Source organism: Amphiura filiformis, chromosome 20, assembly GCF_039555335.1.
Source record: "Amphiura filiformis chromosome 20, Afil_fr2py, whole genome shotgun sequence".
Lineage (NCBI taxonomy): Eukaryota > Metazoa > Echinodermata > Ophiuroidea > Amphilepidida > Amphiuridae > Amphiura > Amphiura filiformis.
This window is the reverse complement of record NC_092647.1, coordinates 55,803,876-55,819,699: the sequence shown is the minus strand read 5'-3', so window position 1 is coordinate 55,819,699 and position 15,824 is coordinate 55,803,876. Positions and strand designations below refer to the sequence as shown.

Here is a 15,824-nt window from a genome sequence, read left to right as displayed (position 1 = left end):
TAGGATTTAAAGAAACAAAACAGAGAACTAACACATTCGAGTCTGAGGATAAATATGAAGGCCGTGAAACTTATGAAGGACTGGCGTCTCGACGGACCCTAAATACGTAAATCTGTTATGTAAAAGATACCCTTTTTCTCTGATTTCTGTGTTTTTGACACCCTATTCACGATACGTACGTACAGTGCCTGGTCGTGAAAAAAGACCCTTTTTACGTGAATTTTTGGCCACGCATGATACCCCCTTGTCAATGACCAGTGGCCCCCGGGTCCCCAGGCTTATAATGGGGATACAGAACTGGTAACTGGTTCAACTGTCTGAGGTATATGTATTCAATCCCTTTATATTGCTTTTAGCCACTCTACTTAAAATATTTGCTTACAATTAAATCTCTCATTTCCTCATACCTGAAGACAATTAAATGATGAGCTGGTGCTCCAACCTGTCACATCATAAATGATACAACACACACTTGGTAATCAGGCAAAATGTATGCTCATATTCAGTGTTCCCTCCAAAGATCCTCGGAAGAAGATTTTTTGTTGGGCAAATTTTAACTGCGAGTAAAATTTTTGACCTAAGGACTTGGGACCCAGCGTCCTGCCTCATAAGCCTTTGGCAGAGAAACTTTTAAATTTTAATTTAAGTGATTTCTGAAGGGTAAGAAACTTCATATCCTATAGATTTTAACAGAGCTGGACAATGTAGGTAAAACAAACTGAGAGGGAGAGCTGGTGGCATGGAGGTAATTCCCTAAGATTTCTTGATTTTAAGTCCCTAGCAGAGATGATTAGTGAACTACACTCTCTCTCTCTCTCTGTCGGCTTGGTTTCACTAACGAAGATTTTAAAGGCTGTTGTCCAAGTTTGCCGCTACAGGTTCGCTGGTGACTAACGTGGCCGATACGGGATAGGCAGGTCCAACTGCAGTAGTTGCAGGTAAAAGTCTGATCAGTGGTGGGGGTCCTGTTGCTGCTCTCTTTCTGTCTCTTTCTATCCCTGGGATTTCTTCATTTCTTGATGCCAAGCCAAAGTATCTGCCCTAAAATACCCCCGAATAATTAATATACAGCAAATTAAAACTTTTCAAATATGAGAGTGGCAGGTTCTCCCCCCCCCCCCAAAAAAACCACACCCTAAGATGCATGAGAATCCAGACTCAAAACAAAAGGGTATACTTTGCTTGAAATGTATTTATTCAACTATACTATACTAAATGCAACACTTGCAACCAAACATTATTCTTCACAGTGCAAAATACTGCTATTTATCATAATATTTCAACAGATGATTGAAAAAGTATCAGATTTTTCCCCATTTGCTGTCTGTAAGGACTCTAATACCAACTTCCTCTATGGCTGCAGTGCTAAGGGCAATATCATCGAATATACATTCTTCTCTACCTGTTTCTGTTGTAACACAAAACAGTGCAAGCAACCTCATACAAATTTGAATAAAACTTGATTTCAAAAAAGTTTTAAAATATGCAGCATTTAGGAGTATGATTTAGGGCTGCAGCATCAAGCAGGGAGATCCAAAAAGGAAGAGGTGTTTATCTGCAGGTAATTCCCTGGGATTTCCTCATGGCTCAGTCAGGTCACTCAGATCAGATTATATGGACTTGTCACTCTGAAAAATATTAACAACCTGTTATGGCGAATTGTAGATATTACTTACTTATTTATATTCAGGGTTTAAATACACATAAGTGACATCCTAAAGGCTGATTTGAAAAGTGATAAATATAATAACTTGGGAGCTTATGAAAATATACAAGCAAAACAAGATTTGAGTGGATTTCACAAGGAATAATGATACATGCTACCGATTTTGACAATATATGGGACAAAACTATATCTTAGTCAGGTTGTGAATTTGAAAACTGATTAGTAGTTTATCATTTTAGGATGATATTGATGATACTGATGATGAGATTTTATGGAAGAGAGAGGGAGATGCAGAAGATGATGGTGACTACAGCAATAACAATAATAGGCCTAATAACAATATACAATTATTACAGATGATGTAGATGATGGTGATGACAATGATTACTACAAGCAACTACAATGATTACAGTGATGATCATGTAATAGAAGAATTTAAAATTATGTACCTTTTGGGCAAAATTATTTTTCCATTGGCCTATAAGCCTATGATTCTTCAATCAATGCATGCAATTGATTCATTGAAAATCAAAATTCATAAGCCATTCAGACTCGGAATGTTTTGATATTACTACTTCTTTTTTTTTAGAATAATAGAAGAATTTTAATAGAATTAGGCTATGTACCTTTTGGGCAATATTATTCTTCCATATGCCTGAAAGCCTATGATTCTTTGATCAATGCATGCAAATTGATTCATTGAAAATCAAAATTCATAAGACATTCAGACTGGCAACATTTTAATTTTACTTTTTCTAAATGTCACGTTCCAGACAGTAAATCAAAACAAACCAAAGAAACTGGAACTACCCTTCTCTAGTTCGTCTCTGAGACATGAGTCTTTGCGTCATCTCAGGATTCCTTGACATACAGGAAATACACAGACCATCTGCAATTTGATTTTGAATGACACAATTTTTAAAAACAAAGGCTAGATTTTTTGAAATTTTGTTCAAAACATTCTGTCATCGTTGCTTCCATGAAAAAGTAGTTGAGACTTAAATGCTGAAAAGGTCAACCAAATGTTGGAAAAAGAACTTGACAGAATACCCATACCCTTTGAATACTTCTTGACTCTTGAGATTATGGTACTAGAATCCAAAGGATGAATAAACTCAACTTAAGAACTACATTGTGCATGAGCTAAGGAATAAGTAAAGGCAATTGACCATGGGTTCTTAACAGGTGGTTTCTGGCTAAATTGGGCCCACCAAACCACAGATATTTGGCCCTAGACCAGGCCCTCTCAACTGGTGGCGCACTTGTGGCGCTTAGAGTCAGTCAAAGTGGTGCACAGTAATTTTAAGGATTTTTTCACATAAATCGTGAACAAAAAAGGGGTGAAAAATCTGGGCCTTTTAAAAACCTTAATATCCAGGAGCATCCGGGGGCTCCTCTGTGGCGCTCAAACAAACAAAGTTGAGAACCCCTGGCTAATCAAACTTTATAAGAGACAAAACAAAACCAGTTACAAATAATACTATATTCCTAGAATTATATAACATACTTGTTTGACAGTCTAATAAAGACATTGAAATACGAAATTGGACATTGAAATGATATATTATTATGGGAAATGACGTCTTTGAGCTTAGTGGCTACCCACAATGTTCTTCTTCACTGACTTGTTCGCTCTCTTTCTCAATCCATGCATAACATTTAAAGCATAGTGACGATAAGTACATGAAAGGTTTATCTAAAATGATATATAACTTCCCCTTGGCTCAAATGCCAGCTAGGGGTGATAGTTATACTGCCATAACTTTACATGACATCATTTGTAGATTTATTTGCATATGAATTTAATAGAATGTTACTAGCAGTGTAGTTAATTGTATCTACACAAATTATTATGTAGTTCTTTGTCTAACTGGTTACTCTGTGAGGATACACGCTTGAGTTCTGATAAGACGCCCTCGTTGCTCAAGCATGAACATGTTCGAAGATTAAAATAATAGTCCCATTTTACACTCTCACAGCAGGCTTTGGTCTGGAAATGATTTCTAGAACAAAATATTATTGATGATACGTCAGGGAGGAGATCAGAGAGTGTAGTATCCTGACTGGTTTTGTTTAAGCTTATTTACTTGTTATTTTTATTTTTTTAGAAAAAAGAAAGATTGTTATCGAGTATCACCAAATACACCAACATCACATGTAGGCTTTGTATAATTATATCTTTAACCCCGGTTGCTTTTTGGCGAGGGGGAAGGAAAGAGGGAAGGAAGAAAGAAGAAGAGAAAACTTTTTTCTTGGGTGCGTTTTTGAACCACAGACACCTCGGGTGCCAGAGACGTGCATACCTTGCAACAGGGGTGTAGTTTGGCCGGGCAAGCTTTCCTTCACCATATGACTGTATGGATGATGATGCAATCGCATCACGTGGGATACCTGCCTGTGCATATTCTTTTGGAATTGAGGTTATTTGATGTTTGGTATGGTTTAGGGCTAATATATACATATAGGAGGAAAATTAAGTTGTTCTTAACCGTAATGCCCCGGTTGCTTTTTGGCGAGGAGAAAGGAAAGAGGGAAGGAAGAAAGAAGAAGGAAGAGAAAACTTTTTGTTCAGGTGCGGTGTTGAACCACCAACCCCTCAGGTGCCAGAGACGTGCACAAGCGTTCTTTGCCACAGGGGTGTAGCTTGCCCGGCCAAGCTTTCCGTCACCATATGACTGTTCACATGGTGTTGTAATCACATCACGTGAGATACCTGCCTGTGCATATGCTTTTGGAATTGAGGTTTTTTTAATGTTTGGTAGGGTTAGGGTTATTAACCCTAACACCCAAACCTGCTTTTTGCTATCAGAAGTTAAAGAAACAAAAAAGTAGAGAAGATGAACAAAGAAGTCACTTGGCACCCCAGGATTCGAACCTTAGACCCCCAGCATGCTAAGCACACAATCACCGACCGGGAGCCACTCATACACATACATGTATGAGGAAAATTGTTGTTAACCCTAATATATTTTAACAGGGTCTTCTGCCGCCCTGATTCTTCCTGCCAAGGGTTTTTTTATCTGGACCTTTGCCAGTTACACTGACCTCCTGTAAATGTGTTCACCCCTAACTTGTACCCTTGCCATACCCTTGATAAGAATGGATATTTGGCAGCTATTGCAGGTTTATTCCCAAACACATCAACTGGTTAGTGCCATAAGGCTTTACCTGCAATAGCTGCCTTATAGATTATTTGACAATTTTTGGATTCTATATTGTATACCTCTATGATACATCATACCTGGCAGCCATTACAGATGGGGCCTTCTTCCACTAAACCCTTGACTATATCTTCAACTGCAAGACCCATGTGTAGGGCTGCTGATTGTTATCTCTGGCCAGCTGAGATTAGTTAGCTTGCCTAGGCGGCCACCGACGATGATTGCCCCCTTCCCGACAGCTCCCGACTCACAGACAAATTCATGACATTGAGATTAGAGGTGAAGTAATGGGATGCTTACTTGCCTGAGATTCACTGAGGGGATTGAGAGGGTTAAGTCAGGAATATAACTGCGATGGCTATGTGTAGCTGAAGAAAAACCGTGCAGGTTTAAATTTGACCATATTCATGGGACTATCTCTTATTATGGATGTAGAACTTACATAATTGGAAATGCTTAACTTGAGCTCTTACTGTAAGGCATAAGCAGCAAGGTAAGTCTATCGATATTGTAACAGAAGCTACAATGTAGGTGTAATCAATAACAATTTTTTTTTATTAAAACTTACAATTATAATTAGTTAGAAGATTATAATGTAGGAGGTACATGGAAATTTAAATGCACCGTGTGTGACCAAAAAACAAAAAAACAAAACAAGTGAAAACAGGTGTGTGTGTTTATTTTTTCATTTTCAAGAAATGGTATTTTTTCTACACTTGGTCAGACTATTGATGGTAGTTTTTCAATTATTTTGTAAATTGGGTCCAAAAAAATAGACAATTTAGGTTTGAAATTGGGTTTCATAACACTTAAAGGAGTATTTCGTGATCCTTTTTATGACAGCTTATTCCATTTTAGTTAATTCCGATTTTGTGTTTGCGAGTTATGCATGATTATGTGTATTACACTTCTCCATAGGCTACTATTGTAAGGGAACAACCCAAAAGTTCGATGAAGCCCTATAAGCGAAAGTCCTTTCGTTAGTGGGGAGGGGTCAGGAAGTCCGATTACGTTTGTAAAAAAGTAGTTAAAACATCGGTCAAATTTGACCTTTTTTAAGGAATTAATAAATCATTTTCCAAATTTTAGTATTTTCCGAAGTACGATATTGACATTTTACACTGGTTTCTTCAAAATGATTTCAAATCAATATGGAGTGCAGTAATGACTCGCAACCTGGTTGCAACGTCATCATAAGTTCATTTTAAAAGCAACTGTCCCAGCAAACACAAGACGTTTTTAAACGTTTTAAACATGTTATATTTTGAGGGTTGTATTTATGCGACTGAAAAAGGTCACGATTCACACAAGTGGTATATCATCTCTACAACTGAATAAGCCTTTTTGAAATATGGCGGGCACAAAAGGAGATATTTTAAATATATTTTATAGTGTAAGAACTATTCTACAGTAACCAAGTAACTTATGAGGCGTAATGATATTAATAATCTTGCTATCACAAGGCGTGGCTTTTTACTTCCACAAATGGCAGTAGTGGTATCTCTTCTCAAATTGTGACCTAGGTTCCGACATTTAACCTGAGCAGTCTCACCCCCTGGTTATATAAAGGTCATGAAAACATTATGTATGAAAACACACTACAAAACTATTTCTACAATGTTTTCAAAATGTTATTGTAAAATATTTTGTTAAGAATATTTGCAGGAGGTTATCAAAAACTGTTTAATATGAAAACGTTTTTTACCCTTTATATAACCCAACATTTATAAAACGTTTTCTGGCACCCGTTTCTAACCTTTGGCGAATGATGTCGAAAACGTTTTGTGTTTGACAGCACATTCTTTTTTATTTGAAAATCCAGCAAGTCCTATTTTTTCCGTGCCAAAAAGATAATGAAGAAAAATATTTTAAAATAGAATGCATAAACGTGATCAATATCCTAGCTTTGTCCCGGGGTCACTCCCATTGTGGCCTGTACACCATCCGCGATAACGAAAACAAGTAAAAAGGGTCGATTTCGTGGGTAGGCACGAGACGCGCGTATCGCGTTAAAGGAATAAAAAAAGGGTAGCAAAATTGCAATTTCTAAATACGCGGAAATGAAATTTAGGGTATGAAATTTGATGTTAGGAATGAAATCCCTGTTTAGGGTGTCGTTTTAGCCAAGGGTTAAATCCTTGTTTAGGGTGCTTTTCAAAAGTTGATTATCGCGGATGGTGTACAGGCCACAATGGGAGTGACCCCCCTGGGCTTTGTCACACCCCTCCACCACGGCACCACCCCATGTACCATAGCGACGGCCTCTGTATCTATAATATACGGGTTGGAATTTTCGATATTTGTCACTTACGTTAGAGGGGATGGGGAGGGGGTTAGCCTTCTAACGAAAGGACTTTCGTTTATAGGGCTTCATCGAACTTTTGAGTTGTTCCCTAATCTCCTTCTGGTATACCAGAACATAATTCAAATTTAACTATTGTTTTGCTATACGAATTAATCTGCTAGAAATCTTTTGCTAAAACATTACGTAGCCAGAGGTTTCCAGCGGTATAAAAAATCTTAACTTTTTTTGAGAAAAGTGGGGGGTGAGGCTGTGGATCACGAAATGCCCTTTAAACATTTTTAAGGGGTTAAAAAGATTTTCCCCTATCGACATTGGGTGAAGCAAGGGTTTTTCAAGCTCAAAGGGTGTGTCAGGCAATTTTTAGCTGACAGTTTTCACTCCCACTGACACGCACAAAATGTACACACTATCACTGCATAGCCTGTAAAGCTCTGTAAGGAGATTTGTTGTTACAAGAAATATCGGGAGGAATCTGTTGCTGACATGACCTATTTGTAACAAATGCTAGGCGGATTGTGTATCAGGATAACTGACCATATCAGCCATATGTATTGGATGTATGTCAGGTGAATTTGTAACTCCAGGGAATTAAGAGGAAGAGGCGTCCATGTTTACTGTGCAATCAAATTAAGGTGGTTTGAGAAGCTGTTTACCTGAGTCTGTCAAAAACATCCCAAGATCCAGACACAAACTCTATGGTTTGCCTCAAGTTCGGTAGTGATGTAGGAGGGTATTTAGCCGGTCGCAGTAACAAATTGTGCGCGTAAAATTAATGTCTCGGAGTGTGCACACACCGGGGTAGATGCACATGTACAAGGGCGGTTTGTTGGCATGTTTACAGAGCAAATGTGAAAAAGCATTAGACCGAAGTTGAGGTGAACCGAAGGATATCAAGACATATAGTCTGTCTTGTCACAAGTAGCAGTTTCAATTGCATATGCTATAACCTAATCCCGTGGGGCGTATACACACACATATAAGGGGGAGTTGTCCATACGCTGGCGACGCATACACGTAAACACACTGATTCGAAACTGCCACAGCGAAATCCAGCATGACGTTACTCTCAACTTGAGACGAGATACACTATAATAGTATTTGCGTGGTAAAATCTGAGGAGGGAGTCCAGGAAGGGAAAACCATGTTTAACTGTACTTGATAGAGACAATGATTAATATGCAATATGTGAAAGCAGTATTTCAATTGTATGTTATCTTCATGTTGATTTGAAGAGAAACATACTGTAGTGGTACACACACAAGTAAGAAGACTACCAAGACTACTGGACCACCCTCTCTGTAACAAACTAATATTGTGAACAAATGTGTTTGAAGATTAGCAATAGGTAGTGTTTGACAAATTTCAGCTTCATCAACCATAACCTCCTATGGAATTTGTGAAATGCTTATGACATTACGGGTTAGCGTTATATCTGATGCAATCAAGCAAAGCGAGTCATTTGTCACAAAAATGCATATGACCAAAAGAGGTTTATTAATATTTTATTCCATTTCTGTAATATAAAAGTATATCTCAGGCACTGTATTAGTTGTAATGTCAGAGAGGGGTTGTCATGGTCCCATATACTAGGCACTGAACAAGTGCTAAGACCTTCCTAAACCATACTGAGGGGGTCAAGAGTGGAGTACCGAAGGCATGATAGAGGAGCGCCTGGGGGGTACTCAGTATAAATGACCATACGGAGACATGCTGCAAATATGGGTAGCATTTTTAGTCTTTTGCTATATCAATGACCCCTTTTCAAAGCCTATTTTCGTATATGAATGGGTCCTTTTTTCAAAATTTTCAAAATTTTTTCGGAAAATAGCCCAATTTAACCCCTTAATCTAGCCAAAATTGTCAAAATTTTGGGAAAATTTGTAAAAACTAAGACAATTTGGGTTAAATTCAGCCGAAAAATTTTGACTTTTGGTATATCAATGGGTCCAAATTTCTTGAAAAATTAGTATATTTATGGGTCCACTTTCAAATTCTCAGCTGCACGTCCCTACCAAAACCAAACTTGAGTACCCCTCCCCGGAGGAGCGAAGCCCGACAGTTACATGAGTGTATGACACCCAGTAGCTACATTCGCTATGGACTATATCACATAGACCTGTAACACATACTATTACTAGCACTCCCTCATTTCAAATATATAGTTTTGGTTTCTCTTTTGTTCAGAAACCAAAAATCAAGGGATTAAAAAGTAGAGCTGATCTGATCTGCAATCATAACACTATTATGCTGGGAGGACACAGTATAGGGTATATAACCAGAAGTATACAATAGCCTATTGTGCTAACATAATTATTATCATGATTGATATCGAAATCTATCCCATGGACGACAGTTGATGCTCTCTGTCGAAGGTAGGTGGCATATTACACTCACGAGTTCTAGGCCTAGAAATCATATACATGCTATGCGTATACTGAAGGATGGGGTGGGGTGGGGAATTTGTTTGTTTGTATGAAACATAAACGATGCATGGAGATGATTTGATTATGAATTAGTTTATTATCCCGGAAGCACAACCCATACCTCTTTAAGAGGGGGCTCCCCTCCTATATAACCACCTCTTTCCTAAATTACCCCTTTCCCCCTCCTCCGCCCCTACATTCGATATCTTCATCTCGAGCTCTCCTCCCCCTTCTTTTTCACTTCCAATGCTCTCTCTCATATGTTTCTCTCTCTCGGCCCATATCCCCTTGCCCTCCAACCCCCCCCCCCCCCCACACACACACACCCCCAATCTTTTCCCTCTATCTTCTACTTTTTGCAGTAACAATTGCTTCAGTAAAAGTCATTAGGTTATTAGAGGTCATATAATGGCCTTCCATCGATTCTGGTACATGGGATTAAGGACATGAATCGATTTTGTTTATAGCACCTATACAATTACAGTAGTGGCCCTTTTGTAATGTCGAATGCAAATATTTCGATGGTCTATATATTTTCACAGTGAAATCAGCTTAGGCTATTTCGTAGTCTCAAGCCAATGCTTTCAAACTAAATCAATGCTTTCAAATGTAGACTGTTTTGTTCGACTTCTCTGCTCGTGAATATTGCACTGCGAAATTTAAACATTTCTTTTGTATACTTAGATCAGGTAACTCGAAAATCCTGTAATTTTATTCGTCACACCACTTATAAGAAACTGAAACCAAAACCGAAACTACCTGTCACAAATGTTTAGTTTTAAACAAAAGGTAGAAACAAAGAGTTCGATATCTTGTGATTCAAGTGGTTAGGCAGGACAATAGCAAACCACGTGACCAAAACCAAAACCAAAACTAAAACTATATATTTGAAATGAGGCAGTGTATAGATATAAATTTCAACTTGCTGTACACCGTACTGAGTTAGTTTATATCGATGGCAAATGAAATATGTAAAAATAGATCAGTTTGCTCCACAAATTGTAGATATCACTTGATTACGTCATATGAATGAAATGAATATCCAGCAGCTGGCTTAAGGAATGTCTATAATCAATCAACATAAGTATTAACTATTTAATTAGTTTGAATTATTTTGAATCAAGAACTGTGTGATTCATGCATCAAGATGATATGGGTGATAGCAAGTGTTTATTGTTGCCAGGTGATGATTAGCTTGAAATTTCAGTTGTTGGTAAACAAATTAGTCCAAAATAAATTTCCTATAAAGTGCACAACACAGTACTGATGTAAGACCCCAAACCATTTACAGGGTCACACTTATATCCACTAGCTTTTCAGCAGCAAACATGGTTCACTTTCCCAGTCCAGTGGTGTAGCCAGGGCCTGGGGAGCCAGGGGGAGCTGACCTCCCCCTACCCCCTCCCCAGTGTGACACTGGCCACCTAAATTAAAATGTCACATTTTTAGGCCCTTTTTGTACTTTTAGCCCAGTTTTTGACCATTTTAATCAAAGCTTTCTCACACACAGGCCTCAAAATAATACTCTCTAACTTGTATCTCCAAATTGCACCTTAATTTTGTAGTTGAGGTGCATTGCCATTTAAAATTAGGTGTATGAAAATGGGGGGGTGTTGCGATTCCAAAAACATACCCCAAGAATACATTATATAAATTTTGATGAAGAGGAGACCCAAAATATTCTAATTTTTGATTACCCTTAATTATTTCTGTTCAGAGTTACAGTAAATTTACCCAATTCTGAAAACAATGAAGAATCTGTGTGTTTTCCCAACTCTTGTAAAAATTAAACATTTACCCCAAATCTAAACCAATTTGATGAAAAATGCCCCCAAAGCTTTATATCAAAAAGCCTGAAAATGCATCCAAAGCTGCCGCACATGCCCATACCCCATATCATTTAGTCGGGGGCCCTTCAATATGAAATGGATATAGGTGTAGGGCTGGCGCTTTCTCGGTGAGAGCAAAATATAAGAAATATGGGATCATTTGGTGAGAGCATGATATTTGGCATTCGGTAAGAACAAAATGTACAAATATGGGGTCATTGGGTGAGAGACAGACCGTTTGGATCTAAATCAGGGGACATTGGGTAAAAATGTGACCTTTTTTAAAATGGGGTCTTTGTGTGAGAGCCAAAATCTTAAAAATTGAATTTCTAGTTCTAAAGGGAATTGTTGTTTCAAAAGAAGTAAAGAGAAATGATAGATGACCATGATGACTCATTGGAAATATAAGGGTCTTCAGGTGACAGATCGAAAGGAAAAATAAGGGGTCTTTGGGTGACAGAGCATGTAATCATAAAAAATATGGGGTCTTTGGGTGACAGCGATGCTGAAAAAGGGGGTCTTAACCGTCCTACATATGCATTACCTCCAAAGTGGGAGTGCCCCCGGGCATCCAGTCCACAAAGTACACCTATATGATTGTGCAAGTAATATATCACACTTTTGCGCTTCGAAATTGTATTGCAACAGACAAATTTTGAAGTGCAAATGGTCTGGTCTTAATTTGATGTCTGGACACACACATAAAAGTACATGTATGGTCAACCCTATCTGAGGAAATCTTTTTGTTTTCCATAGCCCCATAATAAAAATATCGCATCCATGATAACCGCTCAGAATACTTTAGTTTATCGCTACATGGTCCATGCAATCATACTCCTGGGGTTTCCTATAGGATCTAACAAAGAATGAGTAATAGGACTAAAATTGTCCTGGCTGACTCTGCTAACCTATAGGACTGCCGCCTACCTACATGGACTGTGGTTTTGAAAGTAGTCAGTTAACTTCAAAATGGTCTGATTGGAGAGGAACTGATCATTAGCCAACTTGAATGTAAGGCTATGGAGTATAAATTTAGATTGAGGATGTTGAACCTTATGAAAGTGATGATTTCTTAAAATTGCATGCCTTGGCAGTCCATAGGTTGCTTAGGATAGGAATTATTTCTTATTCAAAATGAATTAATAAAGAGATGCATGTTTGAAATAATATATGTTTCCTGGTACATGTTTTGTTTTGTGAATTGTCATATTAGTGTTTGTGAAGTCTAAAACAGCAACTGATTTTTGAAATCAGTATGGATACCATTTGAATGTTTCATATAATTCCTAGTTTGAAAAAGTCTTTGAAAGAGATAACAAATGTGTAAAGAGAAAACATGGAATCATTTATGTTATAAATTTCCCTCGGTAATAATTTCTTCTAATGAAAATCTTGTTACCGCATTCCAAGATAAAACTCTGCTCCTGTCATTAACTCCCACATTAACTCCTGGAATGAACACTAACAAAATCTAAATGTGCGAACCATTACAGGTCCAGATCAGGTAGCTACCAGATTCTTTATTATAATGTGTACAAATTATATGATTATTGTTCAATGTTTAATGATGCATACTGCATTTGTTTATATCAGTAATACTGACCTGATTTTTCTTTCAGACATATCTGAAGCTTGAATTCAACCAGTCTGTTTACATGAAGTAATTCACATATTTTGCATTACAAAGATTAATGCATACTGACTGAATATTTAAATGTTATCTTTCACCCACATGTTAGTTCAGTGATTAGAGTCTATATTGGTGTATGAATGTGTGATATGCCGTGCTATCAATTGTACAATATTAATCACTTGTAATGACATTTTCTTATACATTCCAGGATCAAAAGTAATTCACAGTAAAAATGGAAAAGATACAGTCACCAAGGTAACCTGAATAGAAGTGTAGTGGTCTTTTGTGGCACCTGTAATAGATGAGATGTTTCACCCTATTCTGAGTAACCTCACCTTATATCCTATAACCTCACCTTATATCCTGTAATCTCATGCCATCTTCAGCTAAAGCGCACGGTCATAGATGAGATATCCTACCCCATTCTGAATAACCTCACCTTACATCCTATAACCTCATACCATCTTCAACTGAAGCACACAGTCATAGATGAGATGTCTCTCCTATTTTGAGTAACCTCGCCTTATATCCTATAACCTCATACTATCTCAGCTGAAGCACTAGATGAGATATCCCACCCTATTCTGAGTAACCTCACCTTATATCCTATAACATCAAACCATTTTCAGCTAAAGCACCTGTTATAGATGAGATATCCCACCCTATTCTGAGTAACCTCACCTTATATCCTATAACCTCATACCATCTTCAGCTGAAGCACATGGTCATAGATCTGATATATCGATATATCCCACCCTATTCTGAGTAACCTCACCTTATATCCTATAACCTCATACCATTTTTAGCTGAGGCACCTGGTCACGGTATATCCCACCCTATTTATATGAGTAACCTCATACCATTTTTAGCTAAAGCTCCTGTCATAGATGAGATGAGATATCCTACCCAATTCTGAGTAACCTCACCTTATGTCCTATAACCTCATACCATCTTCAGTTGAAGCACCTGGTCAGATGAGATATCCCACCCTATTCTGAGTAACCTCACCTTATAATATATCCTGTAAACTCATACATCTGTAGTTAGCCAATGCACCTGTCATAGATGAGATATCCCACCTGATTATTAATAACCTCACTTTATATCATATAACCTCATTCCATCTTCAGCTGAAGCATCCATCAAAGATGAAATACCTTATTCTGAATAACCTCACCTTATATCCTATAACCTCTTCTCATATCCTTAAACGACTATCTAGCCACCATGAATATCTGTACTTGCCGTCTTGCATACCTGTAATCAGGGCTGGGGGGAAGCATGTATCATGCAAATTTTGCAATTTGGAAGGAAATTTTGCTATTCTTAATAAATATAAAGTCAAATCATATCAGTTTGATTTCCAAATCAATCAACACAGCTTTGAAAAAATGTGCAAAAAAGGATATTAACCAAGTTTATCTGTGCGGCAGGTATGCAGGTAGTGTTGAGTAATATCAATCAAGGTGGCAACAGATAGTAAATTCTGTACTAATATTCATCCCATCTGTATACTAACCATATCCCCTCATCTTTCCCCCTTGAAAATGTAGACATTTAGATTTTGTAGTGTTCTCATAGATTGAAGTGGCTGCATTTTGAATTAGTTAGAGTATTTGTCTGTTTTTATGCATGCATTTTTACCAAGGTGAGATCTGATTTTGTCAGTGGTAGTGTTAGTGCTGTTATTCTGTTGTCAATTTTCTAAGCTGCTGAGCTGAAATTCTGGTCATAAGGGCTTTTCCAACCTTTAAGTATTAAAATGTTTATCAAGGGAACTCAAGTCACTGTTAAACTTGTTTCGGAGGGTGATTGTAGTTGGCTAGCTAGCTAGTTGCATTGCCAATAGAACATTTTATATTTGGATTTTAAGACAAGGAAGGAAGGCTTTACTCAAGAGTAGGAAATGTGCTGAAGAATTGTATGCCTAAAACAAGAGTTTATTGATGTAGGCTACAACCATGGGCTACATGTCCATGTGGTGAAAGTGGGATGGACTTCTTCCTACTTGTTCATTTGGCAGGTATGAGGCACAACAAGTTTAAAGAGGATGAGGCTAATGAATATCTGGTTGTGCCATTGGTTCATGCCCGGGGTTCATGTTAATGAATATTGGGTATTGGTCCATTGTATGTTTCTGCCATATGCAATAAGATCCTCAAACTGGCAATAGACATGAATGGAAGAATTATGTAACTTTATAGGTACTACACCCTTGATAAATTGTGTCTATTTTTGCATTTTCTCAAAAACTAATAACACAGTGGTAACAAAAAGTTAGTATATTATAGGGGCAAGGAATCCAATTACTACACTGGAATTTCAGTGACCCAAGACAAGCGGTTCGTTATTTATGATAAGAAAAGAGGTACCACTAGAATGTACCTCATTTTCTATCATATAAACTGAACCGCTTGTCTTTAGTCACTGAAATTTCAGTTTAGTAATTGGATTCCTTGCCCCAATAATATACATAACTTTTGTTACCAGTGTGTTATTATTTTTTGAGAAAAATGCAAAAATAGTCACGAATTTACCACAGGGGTGTAGTACCCCCTTAAACATGATTATGACTGGTTCAATTCCCATTCATGTATGCTGCCAGATCGAGGCTCTCCTCGCATATGGCAGAACCGTGCAATGGGGGAATAGTTGTAATTTGTAATTATGAAAGGCAAGTCGAACTGGAGTTAGGGCACTATATTGGGTTGGACATTTCACTGAATTATTGAAATACCTCATTTATAACCAAACTCACATTATAAATGTAACAGTCACAAATAGGATGTGATCAAGCAATATGAACC

The 15,824-nt window shown here is 37.6% G+C and overlaps 1 protein-coding gene across 1 annotated transcript in view; it reads left to right on the top strand.

Annotated features, from left to right (window-relative positions):
- The window catches only part of LOC140142978 (uncharacterized), a 109,026-nt gene that overhangs the window by 68,938 nt on the left and 24,264 nt on the right, over positions 1 to 15,824 (top strand). The window contains exon 4 of the mRNA XM_072165004.1: positions 13,226 to 13,272. The gene's annotated coding sequence lies outside the window, so the exon portion shown is untranslated. The remainder of the gene's footprint in view (positions 1 to 13,225; positions 13,273 to 15,824) is intronic.